Source organism: Calliphora vicina, chromosome 3, assembly GCF_958450345.1.
Source record: "Calliphora vicina chromosome 3, idCalVici1.1, whole genome shotgun sequence".
Taxonomy (NCBI): domain Eukaryota; kingdom Metazoa; phylum Arthropoda; class Insecta; order Diptera; family Calliphoridae; genus Calliphora; species Calliphora vicina.
This window is the reverse complement of record NC_088782.1, coordinates 74,729,408-74,745,498: the sequence shown is the minus strand read 5'-3', so window position 1 is coordinate 74,745,498 and position 16,091 is coordinate 74,729,408. Positions and strand designations below refer to the sequence as shown.

The 16,091-nt window shown below is 28.3% G+C and overlaps 1 long non-coding RNA gene across 1 annotated transcript in view; it reads left to right on the top strand.

The window, feature by feature from the left end:
- The window catches only part of LOC135954549 (uncharacterized), an 82,839-nt gene that overhangs the window by 13,657 nt on the left and 53,091 nt on the right, over positions 1-16,091 (top strand). The window contains exon 2 of the long non-coding RNA XR_010576264.1: positions 1,800-2,075. This is a non-coding gene — a long non-coding RNA (uncharacterized LOC135954549). The remainder of the gene's footprint in view (positions 1-1,799; positions 2,076-16,091) is intronic.

The window sequence follows — 16,091 nt, the reverse complement described above, 5'->3', positions numbered from 1 at the left end:
ATATCATAATATGTTCTGAAATAATCATATTATGATATAAATCAATCATAATATGGCCAAACGTAATCATATTTATGAGCCAATTAAATCATATTATGATCTAATGAAATGATTTTATTATTAAAATTTATTTTTATAAATACAACATTTTATTTTAATAGGTTTTAGTTTTAAGGTACTAAATTCCCAATTAAAATATTATTGATAAATTCACCAAAATTTATTGTTATTCGCTCTAGGAAAGTTAAAGATAATATACAATTAAAACTATAGAGCGAATAGGAATTACAGACACTCAAAATTTACTTGTAAAAATAACAAACACCAGCACTTAGACAAACACCAGCACTCACAAATGGTGGGAAAAATGAATATTAAAAGTAAACATATTTTGTTTGCATCTTAAACATATTATGACTACATAATATAATATGTTTACCTATTTATCATTATTTAGTTGTTGTAAACATATTATGTTTACATCTTAAACATAGTATGACTACGCGTATAGAAACATAACATTTAATGGTTGTACATATCATAATATGTTTACCTATTCATCATTATTTAATTGTACGAACCATTCGGCGAACCATATTCATAGTTATAACATTTAATGGTTACAGTAACTAAAATATTGTTTAAATTAAATTAATACAACAATTATATGTTTACGACAACAATATATTGTTATAACGAACATAGTATAGTTGTCGTAACCATGTCGAACCATGTTTTTCTCTGCGTGTATACAGTGCACTGGCGATAATATGAACACCCCAAAATATGAACACTTTTTACTAAGTTTACATGAACTTATTGTGAGCAAAATCTTTAAAATATGAACAGCTTAGTTTTGTTTTTTAACATATTTTATTTATCTACACAGAAGTGAAATCTAAATGAACAGGGTAGGGGCTAAACTCTAATTCAACTAAATAATAATTTGGCGATTTCCCTAGCTGTAGATGGGAATTAGATGCCATTCGTAAATATTAACAATCTTGCAAAAGTTAACTTTCCCTGTTTTTAATTAGTTCATATTATTGCGAGTATTTACTCTTCTGAAGCTCCACAAACCATGTGTCCTTTGAAAAATTTGAACGTTTTTTCATATACTTCTTAATACTGAACACACCTAATAAACTATTGTATCAGTATTAGTTGTATTTGATCAGCAGTGTGCTTTTCCGCTCACTTTTTTTTCACAGCGCCAACTGAATTAGAAATTCCAATTAAAATGTGTGAATAATACATCCGACCAATAATACGCACATGTACTTATTTAAATAATTGTTAATTATTATTTCCTAATAAACTTTAAGATCTCCTCATTGTTTAAATTAATTCCTGTCCAATAAATTTATAGTAATTCTAAAAATTATTTAAAAAATCTTTTTTTTTTCTAAACTCCAAAAATGCTGAAGAAATGTTTAAATATTTAAGTACCTACAATTAAATACTGTTTGCAAAATTAAACTTTTTTTTTTTTATTTTAGTACTTCCGTAGCAAGTTGTTAATTGTTTCACTGGGTTTTGTGTTGCAGTGCCCTTTTCCGGTTTTATTCTCTGGTTTTGTGGCACACTTACTTGCACTCACAGATTAAATAATTATACAAACAAATACATGTAATTTATTATTTTGTGTATTATAGTAGTTTTTCGTAATTTTTTGGTTTTTGTTTTGTATTTACAAAAAAAAAAAATGCAATTAAATGTCAACAGAGAATTGCAAGACATTTGTATACAAATTAACATTTGTGGCAAGAAAATTAAATAAATATTTTTTAATTTAAAAGTTAATGACGACTACAACTATCCACAACAATTAAAACAATAACAAAAACAAGTGTAATTAAAAACAAAACAATTATAGAAGTAACAAAACGAATACGAATGAGTAAATTGATAAATAAATAAAATGAGGAACACACTCATTTAACAACGAATATTTAAGTAAATTATAAAAGCAAAAAAACAACAAAAATTAAAGAATTTAAATGAAAATCACAACATCCACAGCAACAGCATCTATAACCTGCATAAAAAATTACCTGTATCAACAAATGTTTAAGGTTTGTACAGCAAATTTAATAAATTATTTATATTTTTGAGAAGAAATTTAAATGTTTAACATCAACACATGTACTCAAAACATACATATGTATTTATGTACATATGTATGTACGTGTATGTATTCTGACGACAAGTTTACTCATGCATGACTTGGTATCTGTGAGTTTCCGTTCTATTTTTAATTTATTAACAAGACGTTCATGTGAACTTTTAAGGATTCCTTTTGCATGTTTGTGTGTCTTGTACATAAGTTCATTTAATCAGTGATTTGTGACCGTTCTAATAAAACTGTCCAACAGAATTTTTTGGAACAGAATAAAGACCCTATAATTCTAAAAGGTCATGTTGAGTAGATCATTTTTGTAGAATTGATTGAAGGTAGTATTATACTAACTGAAAAAAAAGTTGTTAGTTAATATTTAAGAGAATTCTTATTGTCAGAGTTATATTGTGGAATTTTATGGGGATCATTTCTGTGGAAGATCTTAACCCTCTAGCTCCTCTCTTTAGAGGTCAATTTGACCCTTTTTTCGAGAAAATGTTCTTCTGGACTATGTAAAATTTGTATAAAATCCCAAAAGAGAACCTAATGCAAAAGCGTGTAAAGTAAAACTTGGCTTACTTGAGAGGACCTTAGACCTATCCAAACTTTGCCAATTTAAAAAAAAAATTGTGTAAACAATTCTAAAAAGGTAAAACTCCCATCCTCGATAAACTCCATATTTCTATAACTCTATATCTTATTTAAATACATACAAAGTTATTTCACTATCACATGGTAAATAACGTCACAGTAGGCATTTTTCTAAAAAAACTCAGTTTTTGAAAATATTTTCCCCGTTTTACAAATTTTGGTATTTGAAAATAAAACATTTCAAAAATTATAATTCCTTTGATTTAAGGACATTTCGATCTACATTATTTTTAACTTTTGTTATAATATCTTTAACAGTTAAAATTGTGCAACAACTAAAATTTTATATTTTTGTTCATCCCTTCATCAGGAGCTGCACAAACCTTGAACCCTTTTGAAAAAATGTAACGCTTTTTTATATATTCCATACAAAATGTGTTTTGGAAAAAACGTAAAAAATATGGCCATTTTTACATGTTTTATTTTGGATGCGTTTAACTTTTTATAGGAACAGGATAACTGAGAGCAAGTTGTTTTTATTGTAATCGAAATGTTATAGCAAATATAGATGATATTTAAAAAAATTCGAACCTCCGTAGGCCCGACATATCTAAAAAACTAAAAAATTATCGAGCAGAATTAAAAAAAATAAATAAACAAACCAAAATAACTCTTGGCGATTTCTTAAAAAAATTTAAGACCCAAGGTGACGTGTAATTTTTCTAATTAACCTAAAGATCTTTACTTACAACTTTGGCGTTTTTGGTGACCATCACAGACATTTTTCGGAAACAATTTTCGTAGAATATTTTAATCCTCAAATGTCCTTTTTGTAAAGATTTTTTTGACTTTCTCGAAAAAATGGTTAAATTGAAACGAGACGAGCTTTCACAAAAATGATCGCCATAAAATTCCGCAATATAACTCCGACAATAATAATTCTCTCAGACATTAAGTTACAATATTTTTTTCATTTCTCATTCCTTTCGTTCAAAAAATCAAAACTTTATAAGATTATTTTACTGCTATTCTGTTCCAATCAAAAAGTCTCAATTTGTTCGACAGTGTAATCAGTGTGTTTCTATTAGTGTTGTCATTAACAAAAGAAATTGTTCATATTTTTATGTGAGTTTAATATACATATTTGATTTATGTTTATGCTACATATTTTCGAACATAATAATGAGGACCATCAGACCGTTGTACTTATAATAATGTTTGATATTCTTCAATTTCTAAGTAAATACTAATGCTGGTTATTACTTTATGCTCTCTGTTGCATTTAAAATAAGTAAATTAGGGCGGCCGCAAAAATGGTGTGCATGTTCCCAACTAAAATAAAAATTTAATTCATTCAATATACAGTTTCTCAAAATGTTTGTTGTGGGTGTAGCAAATCAATTACTGAAACCAGTACAAACATTTTGAGAAATAGTTTTCTTAAACTAACTAAACTTTCATTTTCGTGGGGCCACACTTACATACACAAATAAATAAATTTAAAGCTAATTTTTTTTTTATATAGAAAAGATTTCATTTGACAGAATGTTTGAAATAAGATTTCTATTATTAGGAATATGTTATGTTGTGGTTGTATAGCATTGGTTAAATTCATATCTATAATTATAGCAAACACAAACTATTTATACTGAAAACGAACCACTAATTGAGTTTTTGTTTACCTTTCAATCATCTACTTGGAAACATGTCAAACAAAAATTTATATATAAATATAAACTTTTGTTCATATTTATGTATGTAACCAGGGACTAGAAATAAATAATAAACATTTCCTATTTCATTGTTTAATTTTCACATTAAAGTGTAGTAGTAAAACATGCTGGAATTTATTTAATAATGCCATTTAAAATACTTAAAACAATATATATCGGTTAATTTTTAAATGCATTTTGCATCCCAGAAAAACGTTACTTTCAAAATAAGCTGAAAAATAATGAGAACTTGAGGAATTCTACTAGAAAAATTACTTATTTTAGTTCGAGATGTCGTAAAGGTAAGCGATTTCAACTTGTTCTGCAATAAAGTTTTTGTAAGCGATTTATGTACGTCAAACAAAACTATTTTTGGCTGCGACACGCGACTCGAACCCAGGAACATCAATCATTGTTGCTTGTTAATCTAGCGCCCTACTACACCACGACCTAATTATTTAGTTAAACGTAAGCAACTGGTTTTTACATACAAATAATAATCAACATAATTTACATTTATTTAAATTATATTGTTACACAATGAAAAATAATTAATTAAATATAATTTTTATTACAAAAAATCCTGCACCAGTCGTGAGTTGAACTCGGACCTCATATTTAGATTTCTATTTGACTTTATGAATTTCTTAATGCATTATTTTGTAGTTACATTTTAAATTGTAGGTGAAATTTTTACACTGTCCAACAAATTGAGACTTTTAGATTGGAACAGAATAGTGACCCTATAACTCTGAAAGGGCATGTTGAGTATATCATTTTTGTAGAATAAACTTATAGTCCAGCTGGTCTGAATTATTTTTTACAGTGGGTCAAAGTTTTAATTTTTTTATCGAAGGGAGTATTTTACTAACTGAAAAAATGTTGTAAGTTAATATCTGAGAGAATTCTTATGGTCAGAGTTATATTATGGAATTTTATGGGTATCATTTTGTGGAAGATCTTAACCCTCTAGCTCCTCTCTTTAGGTTTCTGATGTTTTTAGAAAATGTGAGACGCTAATTTAGCGTAAAGATCTTTATTTACAACTTTGGTATCTTTGGTGACCACCACTGAAATTTTCCGGCAAAAATTTTCGTAGAATATTTGAATCCTTAAATGTCCTTTTTGAAAGGACATTAAACATTTGCAGTTTGCACTAATACTTAGTAATAGTGCAAAATTAGTGCAAATATTTTGTTCATATTTAGTGCTGAGTTGAAAATTAGCAGCCTCACTAAACATTAGTGATAGTGATTAAAAAATTTTGCACTCAAAATTAAATTAGTTGATTTAAAAAAATGCAATCATCAGTTTATTGCAACTATTTTGTATGCACTAATTTGAGTGCAACTTCAAACTGTGCACTAAATTTTTAAGTTCAAAATGGTTTAAGTTTATTCCTGTACACCAATTTAAAACTTAAGACTAATATTTCATTAAAAATAACAAAAAATATTTAAAATTTTTATTTTTCGAATTTGGATTCAACAATTTCATGACTACTCATTTTTGAAAATTTAGTGATAGTATGTTTAATGCAGACTTTTTTTAAAATTAAAATTTTGCACTAATTAATTGTAGTGCAGATTTTTGAACTAAATCTTCATTTAGTGATAGTTAAAAAATTATCACTATCACTATTTTTTTAGTGCTAGTTAAGAAATAAGCATTATCACTAAAGCTGATAAAAAATAGAGCAAACTAAATTTTTTGCAATTTTAGTGAGTGATAGTGCAATGCTGATTTCAATCAACATTTAGTGCACTACCCCCAACTATGCTATAAGTTTATTCTACAAAAATTATCTACTCAACATGCCCTTTCAGAATTATTCTGTTCCAAAAATGCTGTTGGACAGTGTTATTAGCATTGCAAAAAAATTATCTTTTATCTAGATTTTTAGCTTAATATTTCTGTTTTTAGTTACACTTTTAGTCAATATTTTATGATTTCAACCTCAAAAAGCCTATATGAAATCCTTATATGGGCAATTCCACGAGAATGACAACCACGACTGAAAAAACAAAAACCCTTGAAACTTTTTTTCAAGATGATTTGAATAGGAGAAAACACTAAAATGTTAATATGTGAAAGTATTTAGTGCTTAAGGGCAAAAATAATAGTTTAAACTGACTATATTTAATTGATATGTTTTACGGCGAAAACTAAGCTCCATATTAGCATATAGTATGAAATGAATTTGACTCTGATAGTTGCTTGAAACCGAATGTATACACAGAAAAAACTATTTCTTAAACCGTTTCAATTCAAATATTTGTCACATATTGAACTGGTTTCAATTATTTCATAATTGAATCAAGTATTCATGTGCTCAAAAGCTAAATTTTCTGATATTTTCTATTGAATTTTGAGTTTTGAATTTGATAATTTTGACAATTGAATATACAAATTTTCGTTATTGGTTGAAATTTAAATACAAAAGTTCAATAGAAAATATCAGAAAATTTAGCTTTTGAGCACATGAATACTTGATTCAATTATGAGATAATTGAAACCAGTTCAATATGTGATAAATGTTTGAATTGAAATATAGATTTTTTCTGTGTATTTTCTATTTATTTTTTTAGTTTTTGTATACATATGTACATGTATTTACAGAATATATATTGTTTTACTATAAGAGAAATATCTGTCACGTACGATATTAAATTTTATTTATTAAAAAGTTATTCAAAGATTGTTATTTAAATATGATGGATTGTAAAGAAAAATATTTGGTTTAGTGTATGAAATTAAATGAAAACAACGCCTCTCATGATTCGCATATTTCTACATGTACCTCAAAATTACTTGCGTTTTATGTCACGTACGCTATACCCTTATTTCGTTCGATATTTTTGACAACAATGTTTCGAATGAACTTATTAATTTTTTTAAAATATAGTACCCTCTGAATGGAACATAAAGACCAAATTGCTTTTCAGATACTCTTATTTTTGCAAAATCTATTCCTATACGATGACATGGAATTGCCCATATGTGTTCTGTATCTATTACACATAAATTTATGAACAAAAGTCTTTTGTTTTAAAATGTCTGACAGTCTCACATGTTTCCACTAGTTATGAGAACAATAAATATGCTTGAGAGTGTGAGTTTATAAATACATACATACATACATACATGCAATAATAAAGGTAAGGTTGTTTCACTTTATGGGACACTCATAAATTTGTAAGTATTCTTGTCAACGTTTACTGCACACAATAATAAGATGTTTCAAGACGACGACCTTCAAATAAGTTTCCTTTTAATGTGTGTTCAAACAAACACATAAACATTAGGGTGATTTCAAAAAAAAAAGTTGTTGACAGTAAGAAAGAAGAAACATTTCCATTATTTATTTATGAGAGACTGTCTTTAATGGTTTCAGCCTAATGTTAAATTCTTTAAGACCCTGTTAATTGTTCTTTTTCGCCTAAAGATTCTGGACCATTACTGGAATATGAATATTAAATAAATCTCATGAGAAATGTTTCATAATTGACTCATATGAAATAACTAAAATGTTTGTACTCGCTAATAAAAAAAGTCCTTTAATTGCATATAAAATATGATAAAAATCGGAAAAAAACTAACAATCGATTTTTTAGTAAATTTAGTTTTAAGTAAGTAAGTTAATTAGTAATTTAATGTTGTTGTTCGACAACTTTGCTGGCTTCATACAATATTGTAATGTTCAACATACTTGTCTCTTTTTGTGTCGATTTTAACTGTAGGCGTATAATAAATTTTTATTACTTATACGCTGTGATGTTCGTAAGTAAAAAACATGTATTTATGTAGTTATAAATAAGCACAACCGGAATGATCCGAATGCAATAGGCCAACGGCTGTGTCAACTCACCAACCACTGCTGCTATAACAAAAACAAACAAACATACATATTTGGATGCAATTAAAACGATATTGAAATATATACTGTAAATATGAAGGACCTTTTTGTTTTTTTGTGTATTGGAAGTAAAGATGCTAATCGGGACTGATTTTTGAAAATCCTGGGGATCGGGATTTGGTAAAGGGAAATCTAAAATCCCGAAAATTATAAGAAAGAAAAGTACATAATTATGGTTTTTTACATTTATTAAAAATATCTTTTAGCCTTTGAGCAATCGAAATATTTTCATTTTGTTCGAGCTCCTCATCTGAGATAAAATCAATTTCGTTTGAAGAGGATTTAAATTGAGTTTTGTTATGGCGTTTTCTTTTCTGACACAAAATGTTGCCAACATATTTTGTACAATTTATTAAAAGTTATTTATGCCCTCATAATGTTTTACATTTTTAACGATGACAATAGAACAAAAACCATTACCATTTATGCAATTTTCTTGTATGTACCTTCTAAATGTTGTAAAACTATACATTTTGCTGTTTAAAAAGTGCTGCCTTTGATAAAATTAACCCTTTGATAAAATTGAGGGTGAAACGTGTAGCATATCTTCGGGTTTTTGGGGCAACATTATTTGAAAAGAGCACGTTATACTCTTATCAAACTACATTTGTTTTAGAAAAGAACACAGAAATGGGTAAAAGGCCGAATAAAGGTATCATTTATGCCAGAAAAGAAAACGCCATTAGATAACTTACAAAAAAAGGTGAAGAATTGATTTTCCAGAGCCCCACTCTAGGAAAACCAAAAATAACTCTTTCCTTTATTAACTATGTTGTAGCAGGACTTGAGCTTAACAACTATTCTGAACATCACTTGTGCGGGCATGTATAATGTCAAAATGCATGAAAAAGGCACACAAAAATGACAATTTCCCCTATTTATTTATGAAAAACGGGATTTTGAAAATCCCGAAAGTCCCGGGCTTCGGGATTTCTTAAATCCCGGGTTTTTCGGGAACGGGATTCCCAGTTTGGCATCTCTAATTGGAAGTAAAAGTACCCTATATTTAGTTTTTGGAATTTATAAAAAATCATGCTTTTGAAAAAAATCACTTTTATATACAGCGTGAGTTGAAAATGTCTGCTTTTCTTGTAATGGAATATTTTTTAATATAAATACATGTAAATTTCGATTTGAAAAATGTAATATTGATGGAGAGGATAAGTGACCATTTGGGGAACTAGGAAACTGGTTCATATATATGAATTCAGATCATAGTTAGTCAAGCATACATAAAGCATAGTACTAAGAACTTTAAGGATTGATTGAAAATGGACTGTAGCTATATAAAATTGCTAAAAGTCTAAGATCTTTATTAACAGTAATATTTTAATATGTTTCTAATATACCATGTATATGGGCAAATGAATGCATGACAACCGCGGAAAAATTCAATTTTAAATGAAAACTGTTTAGTTATATACTCGGTGTAGGGTATTTTATGTTTACTAGTTTGTTATTACTAATAGTTTTTTTTAACATGAGCAAAAACTGGTTAAGTCATGAAAGGATATTTAAATAACATTTTATGGAAATATTTTCTTAAGTTTATTTTGTCACTTATTGTAAATATAATGAAGCTTTTCTATGACTTAAATCGATTTATCGGTCTGACCATGTGTTGGTTAAAATCCCCGGAATATATATCCAGTAGAATATATTAAAAAAATATAAGCTTTTCCAAATAAAATCGTTAAAAATATTAGTACAAATATTTAACTCATACTCTACAGAATAATGTATAAATTTTTAACTTTTCTTTTTTATAAAATTGCGTTTACATTTTTTTATAGATTGGAAATCTGTTTAAGAAAAAGTATGATAAATATTATTTAGTTGGTTATTTCTGAAATTGCACTATAAGTATAAATATAATGCAATTAAATTAATATCTGATAAAATGATAATTGAACTATTCCATTTGATAAATCAATTTAATTGTGGTATAACGTAAACGTAACTTAAGCAGATATCGGACTTTATTTATCTATATAACACAATTTATTGAAATAAGTAATTTATCTTTAGATTCCATAATTTAGTAAAACATTTTGTTACTTTCAATAACTTTACAAGTAATATAGTTTAAAGGGGTTATTTTGTAAAATATTTCACCACATTTTAAAAATATTTCAAAACTAATTTTTAAAAAAACAAAACAATTTATATGAACAAATTCTGAAAGTGAGGTAAAGTTATTTTATAAAATGACTCCCTTAAACTATATTACTTGTATTCATTTTTAAAATAAAATAACAAAAATATACGTAAAAAATTGTATTTTTGAAATTCCACAAAACTCAATTTAAATCCCTATATCCTCAAAGCCAAATTTTCATCCCCAATTTGGGAAAAAATTCCCTTATCTGACAACAATCAGTAAACTTGTGTCAAAGTCGGGTAAGCCTTAACACGCTGTTAGACTTAAAAAAATCTGTCACGTACGGTATGTCACGTACGATATTAAACTTTATTTATTATAAAATCATCCACTGATTTTTTTTATTTAAATATGACGGATTATATAGGAAAACATAATGCCTCTCACGATTCGTAAATTTTTGCATATTTCTACATGTACCTCAAAATTATTTCCATTTAATGTCACGTATGCTATATCTTTATTTTGCTCGTTATTTTGGACAACAGTGTTTCGAAAGAACTTATTAAATTTTTAAAATATAGTACCTTCTGAATGAAACATAAAGACCAAATTTTATTTTTCCAAAATCTACAAATGTCACGTACGTTGACATGGAATTGCCCATATATTAACCGAAATCCGAAGTGCCTAGTTTTCTCATCAAATTGGGACTTAAATATAAACATAAATAGAGCTGATTCACCAAACGATCTCCATTATTTAGTAATTTCAATAGCAAACAGTTATCTTAAAATATGCCATAACAAGTGTATTATGTGTTTACCACTTAAAAACATTTCAAATGGGTTGGTAGTTTCTTGCAGCAAACATATATGCCAACTTGAAGCATTTCGAAGGGCAGCAGGGATACTCCAATATACATTTAAATACGTGCGCATCCATCTATAAATAAATATGAATGTCCCAGCAAAAACTCTACTTAAAAAATAAAAAATACTACTTATTTTTATTCTAGAAAATGTACTTATTTTTGTTCGCGAATCCATTATAATTTGTCCTGGAATAAAATATTTTGTAAGCGATTTATTTACGTTGAAGATTTTTTTTTGATTCGAACCCACACCAGATTCAACAATTTTTGCAAATGATGCCTCGGCCGTAAGTTGAACTCGCGATCTCATATTTTGATTTATGTATACATATTTGATTTGATGATGATGACTTACTAAATAATGCATTAAGAAAGTAGTTACATTTAAACATGGTAGTGAAGTTTTTGCTGGGGTAGTTAGTTGCAAGTAGCAGATTATTTTGTGGATTTTTGAAATGTGCTTGTATTCGTAAAAGTAGTATGTATGTAGTTAAATTTGTATTTTTTTGTTGATTTTTATTCATAATTAGATTAAAAATGTTTACAAGGTCAATAGTTAGTCAAGCATTTCTTGTTTAGATGACTAAAAAAAATTCGTTTCTTATTAGATCGTAAAGATGCAAAAGCAATTTATTTATTATATTTAAATATTAAATATGTATGAAGTATTCTGTTGGTAAGAAATATGTAAGTCTACAATTTCTCATTAATTTATCATACGAGTATTTATTTTTACAAAATCTTCTTTAGATGAATATTAATTAGTAAAATTTTTTATAAATATTTAAGATAAAATTCTATGTTGTAAATCATGCTTGTACCATTTGGTATTTTAATTTAAAGGCATTTTTATTATCGTACAGATAGATAAAGCACTAAAAGTTTATGGCATTTTATGAACTCAATCTTGGATAAAATGATAGTAATTATGTTTCTTTATTGTTTTTATATATTAAATATTTCAAATTTCAATATTTGCTAAAATTTATCAAAGCAAATTATCATTTAAAATTAATGCAAAAAAACAAATAACTATCGGAAACAAGATTCCCCTAAAGAAAACACCTTGAATTTATGCCATTAGATTAATGAACAATAGAATACTGTTCAAAAATTCAAATGCTATAAAACTTGCACCAAGTAATAAATCTAACACCAAACATGATTAAATGACAAGTGTGTTTGTAGAACAGGCCATCAAATAAACATGTACCCATATCTCTCTTTTCTTTAGCAAATGTTTAAACAAATACCTACGAATATGAATTGTAGAAAACAATAAATAAAAAAACATGTTTGCCCTTAAGAAATCACACAATACTCTACTTAGATTAACTTTAGATGAAAATTTTAAAATAAATACATACTAGGGTGGCCCTTATTTAACACCTTTTGGATTTTCGATGCTTCCAAGGTCTTAAATTGTAGGACGGAGTTTTAAACTGACATATTTTTGAATCTAATTGAAAACTTGATTTTTTTTTGTAAGACCAAAATTTAACATATCTAAACAAAAACAAGTAAGAAAGTATGGTCGGTCAAGCCCGACCATATAATACCCTACACTTAGTAAAAGAGCAAAAACATTTTTCTTTTAAAATTTCAATAATTTATATTTTTGAGTGATTTTTGGAAGTGGGACTTATATGGGAGCCATGACCAATTATGGACCGATCACCTTGAAATTAGGTCGTGCTATTTATGTCTATATGAAAGTTAACTATGTTGAATTTTGTGTGTATACCAACATTTTTAAGCGATTTATGCACGTTAAAGTGATTTTCGGAAGCAGGTCTATATGGGACCTATGACTAAATATGGACCGATCGTGACAAATTTTGGTGACATGAATTTTGTATATATAGAACTTATTTGGAGCGGAATTTGTGGTGATACATATATAAATTAAACATTTATGACCGATAAAGTCCAAATTCGGAAGGACATTTGTATGGGGGCTAGGTGAAATAGCTGACCGATTTCAGCCAGTTTCAATAGGCTTGGTCCTTGGTGCGAAAAAATAATATGTACCAAATTTTATTGAAATATCTTCAAAATTGCGACCTGTACTCTGTGCACAAGGTTTACATGGACAGCCAGCCAGCCAGTCGACCAGACGGACGGACGGATGAACATCGTTTAATCGACTCAGAAAGTGATTCAAAGTCGATCGTTATACTTTAAGGTGTTACAAACATCTGCGCAAACGCATTTTACCCTCCCCACTATGGTGGTGTAGGGTATAAAAATTAGTTCGGAATAAATGTGGATCAAATTGTTCCTCATATATTTACAAAGTAAAAAAACTTAAAAATCAAGGTCTCCAAAGCTGCTTTTTGTTTTCAGATCCAAGCATTGGGATTTTAGAACATGAAATTTTGATAGGTGAAATTCCGAAGGGCGTAGGGGCGAAATATTCGAAAAATAGGACATGTTTTTTATACAAAAATGTTCTCCATCAAGATAATACCTTACCGAAAAACATAAAATTTTTATATGTTATTAAATAATTTTTTTTTTTATAAAACAAGAGTTTCCTCGTGAAAACAGCAAAAATCTACTATTTTTTGAATTTTTAAATTGAAAATCGTTTTTTTTTTGGATCCATATTTGATATTGCCTTGAAATATTTTGTATATTATGGGTAATTTAGTCGTCTAACTTGTCCATTCAGTCCAAAAGTACAACCTATATTTTTAAAAAAGCAGACCAGGGTATGGAAAAATTTTTAAATTAAAATTATTAAATGCCTATAACTCGGAAATTTTAGCACGCAAGCATGTTCTAAAAATATAAAAATCTTATGTCGAAGATGGCGAAGGTACCCTACTTTGAGCCCTCATAGCGCCGCCCCAGGAGAATTTGTGGGATCCATTTTAATAACTTAAAATTAAAATTTTATCCCGATCGGACCGTTTAGAAATGCCCGATTTATTTTCAAAAAATTTTGATTCTGGTCCACTGTGGGAGGGTACAATGCGATTGTGTTGATATGAAGTATCCGGTACCGTGAAATAGCTCCCAAATGAAATAACTCCCAATGAAATAACTCCCTATGAAATAATTCCCATCAAAAATTAAATAACTACCAAAGGGTAAAATCAAATTACTCCCAATAATCGGCGGTTTCATAATTTTAAAAATATTACTCCCAAAAAAGCGAAATAACTCCAAATATAATAAATCCCAATAGAAATGAAATAATTCCCAATCCGAAGAAATTTATTTATGTAATCTAGAAAAAGGAACTTCAAAAGTGAAATTATTCTTCGCTTACCAAACATTTTTTGCATTACTCCTCTGGGATGTGTCAAAAACTGGCTTCACTCAGAAAATTTGTTTTGCATTGCCGGACTTCGGCCGGGCGCTAAGGTTTTCTCCTCTGGGGTGTATCAAAAATTGGCTTCGCTCAGAAAAGTTGTTTGCATTGCAGGCCTTTGGCTGGGCGCTAAAGTTTTCTACTCTGGGGTGTACCAAAAACTGGCTTCGCTCTGAAAAGTTTTTTGCATTGCCGGCATTTCGTTCTCCTCCAGGATGTATCAAAATCTGGCTTCGCTCAGAAAAGATTTCTATCATTGCAGAAAGATTTTATAATATTTCAGAAAGCAGATTTTCATTTCGCAACAGATTAAGAAATCGTTGCAACCTGACAAAGGCCGACGATGTAAAAAGAATCTTTTCTGAGCGAAGTCGGTTTTTGATACACCCCAGAGGAGAAAACCTTAGCGCCGACTAAAGGCCGCCAATGCAAATAACTTTTCTGAGTGAAAACAGTTTATTGGTTCTGCTTTTGCAAAGTAGAACCTAACAAAAATGAAATAACTCCCAATACAGTGAAATAACTCCTAATTCCCAAAATAAAATGAAATAAAACCCAACAAAAATTTCATTGGGAGTTGTTTCATTGGGAGTTATTGCATTATGAAATAACTTCCAACAAAAAATAATGAAATAACTCCCTATGCGTTAGGAGTTGTTTCATAATGAAATAAGTCCTAAGTTGTATGAAAAATTTGTTGGGTGTTATTTCATCTTTTCGTGGGGAGTTATTTCACGGTACCGAAGTATCCCGTACGTCACAAAGGTTTCATTTATATGTATCCCCACAAAGAAATCTCCCTACTAAGAAATCACATTTAAACGTGTATAAGGTAATTTCCGAAAATTACTTTAGCGAGCATAAATCACTAAATCTGTTTCACGATGTCGAAAGAAAAATGATTCGAACAAATTTGTATGAATACCATTCGAAAGAATTTAAAAAACTGAATGATTTTCATAAAAATTTTTTCGACTCATTTTTCTTTCGACATCGTGGAACAGGCAGTTACAAATTTTTCAATAGTATACAAAAAAATCAACACAAATAAGTTTCATATAGAAAGCAATATACATATATAAAAAATACGTTTAGTTTTTAGATGACGGAGAAGCTTGAAAGCATCGAAAATCGGAAATGTGCAAGATAAGGGCCACCCTAATGAACCATTTTATCGCACCAACATGACTTGCATATTTTTCTGAAAAATTCTGAAAGAAGCTAATCTAAGGATTAAATTAAAAATCAGGTTGAATATTCAATGTGTTAAGCTTATTTAAATAATAAACCAAACAATTGTGAATTGAACAATCATTGTTATTATTTCTAAATAACAATGACTGTTCAATTGACAACCTATTTTACGAATTGTATACACAAATACATATAAATATATTAATAGTATCAACTTTTCCATCCCTGTTTCATCCAAACGATATTTAATAAACATAAGTGAAAG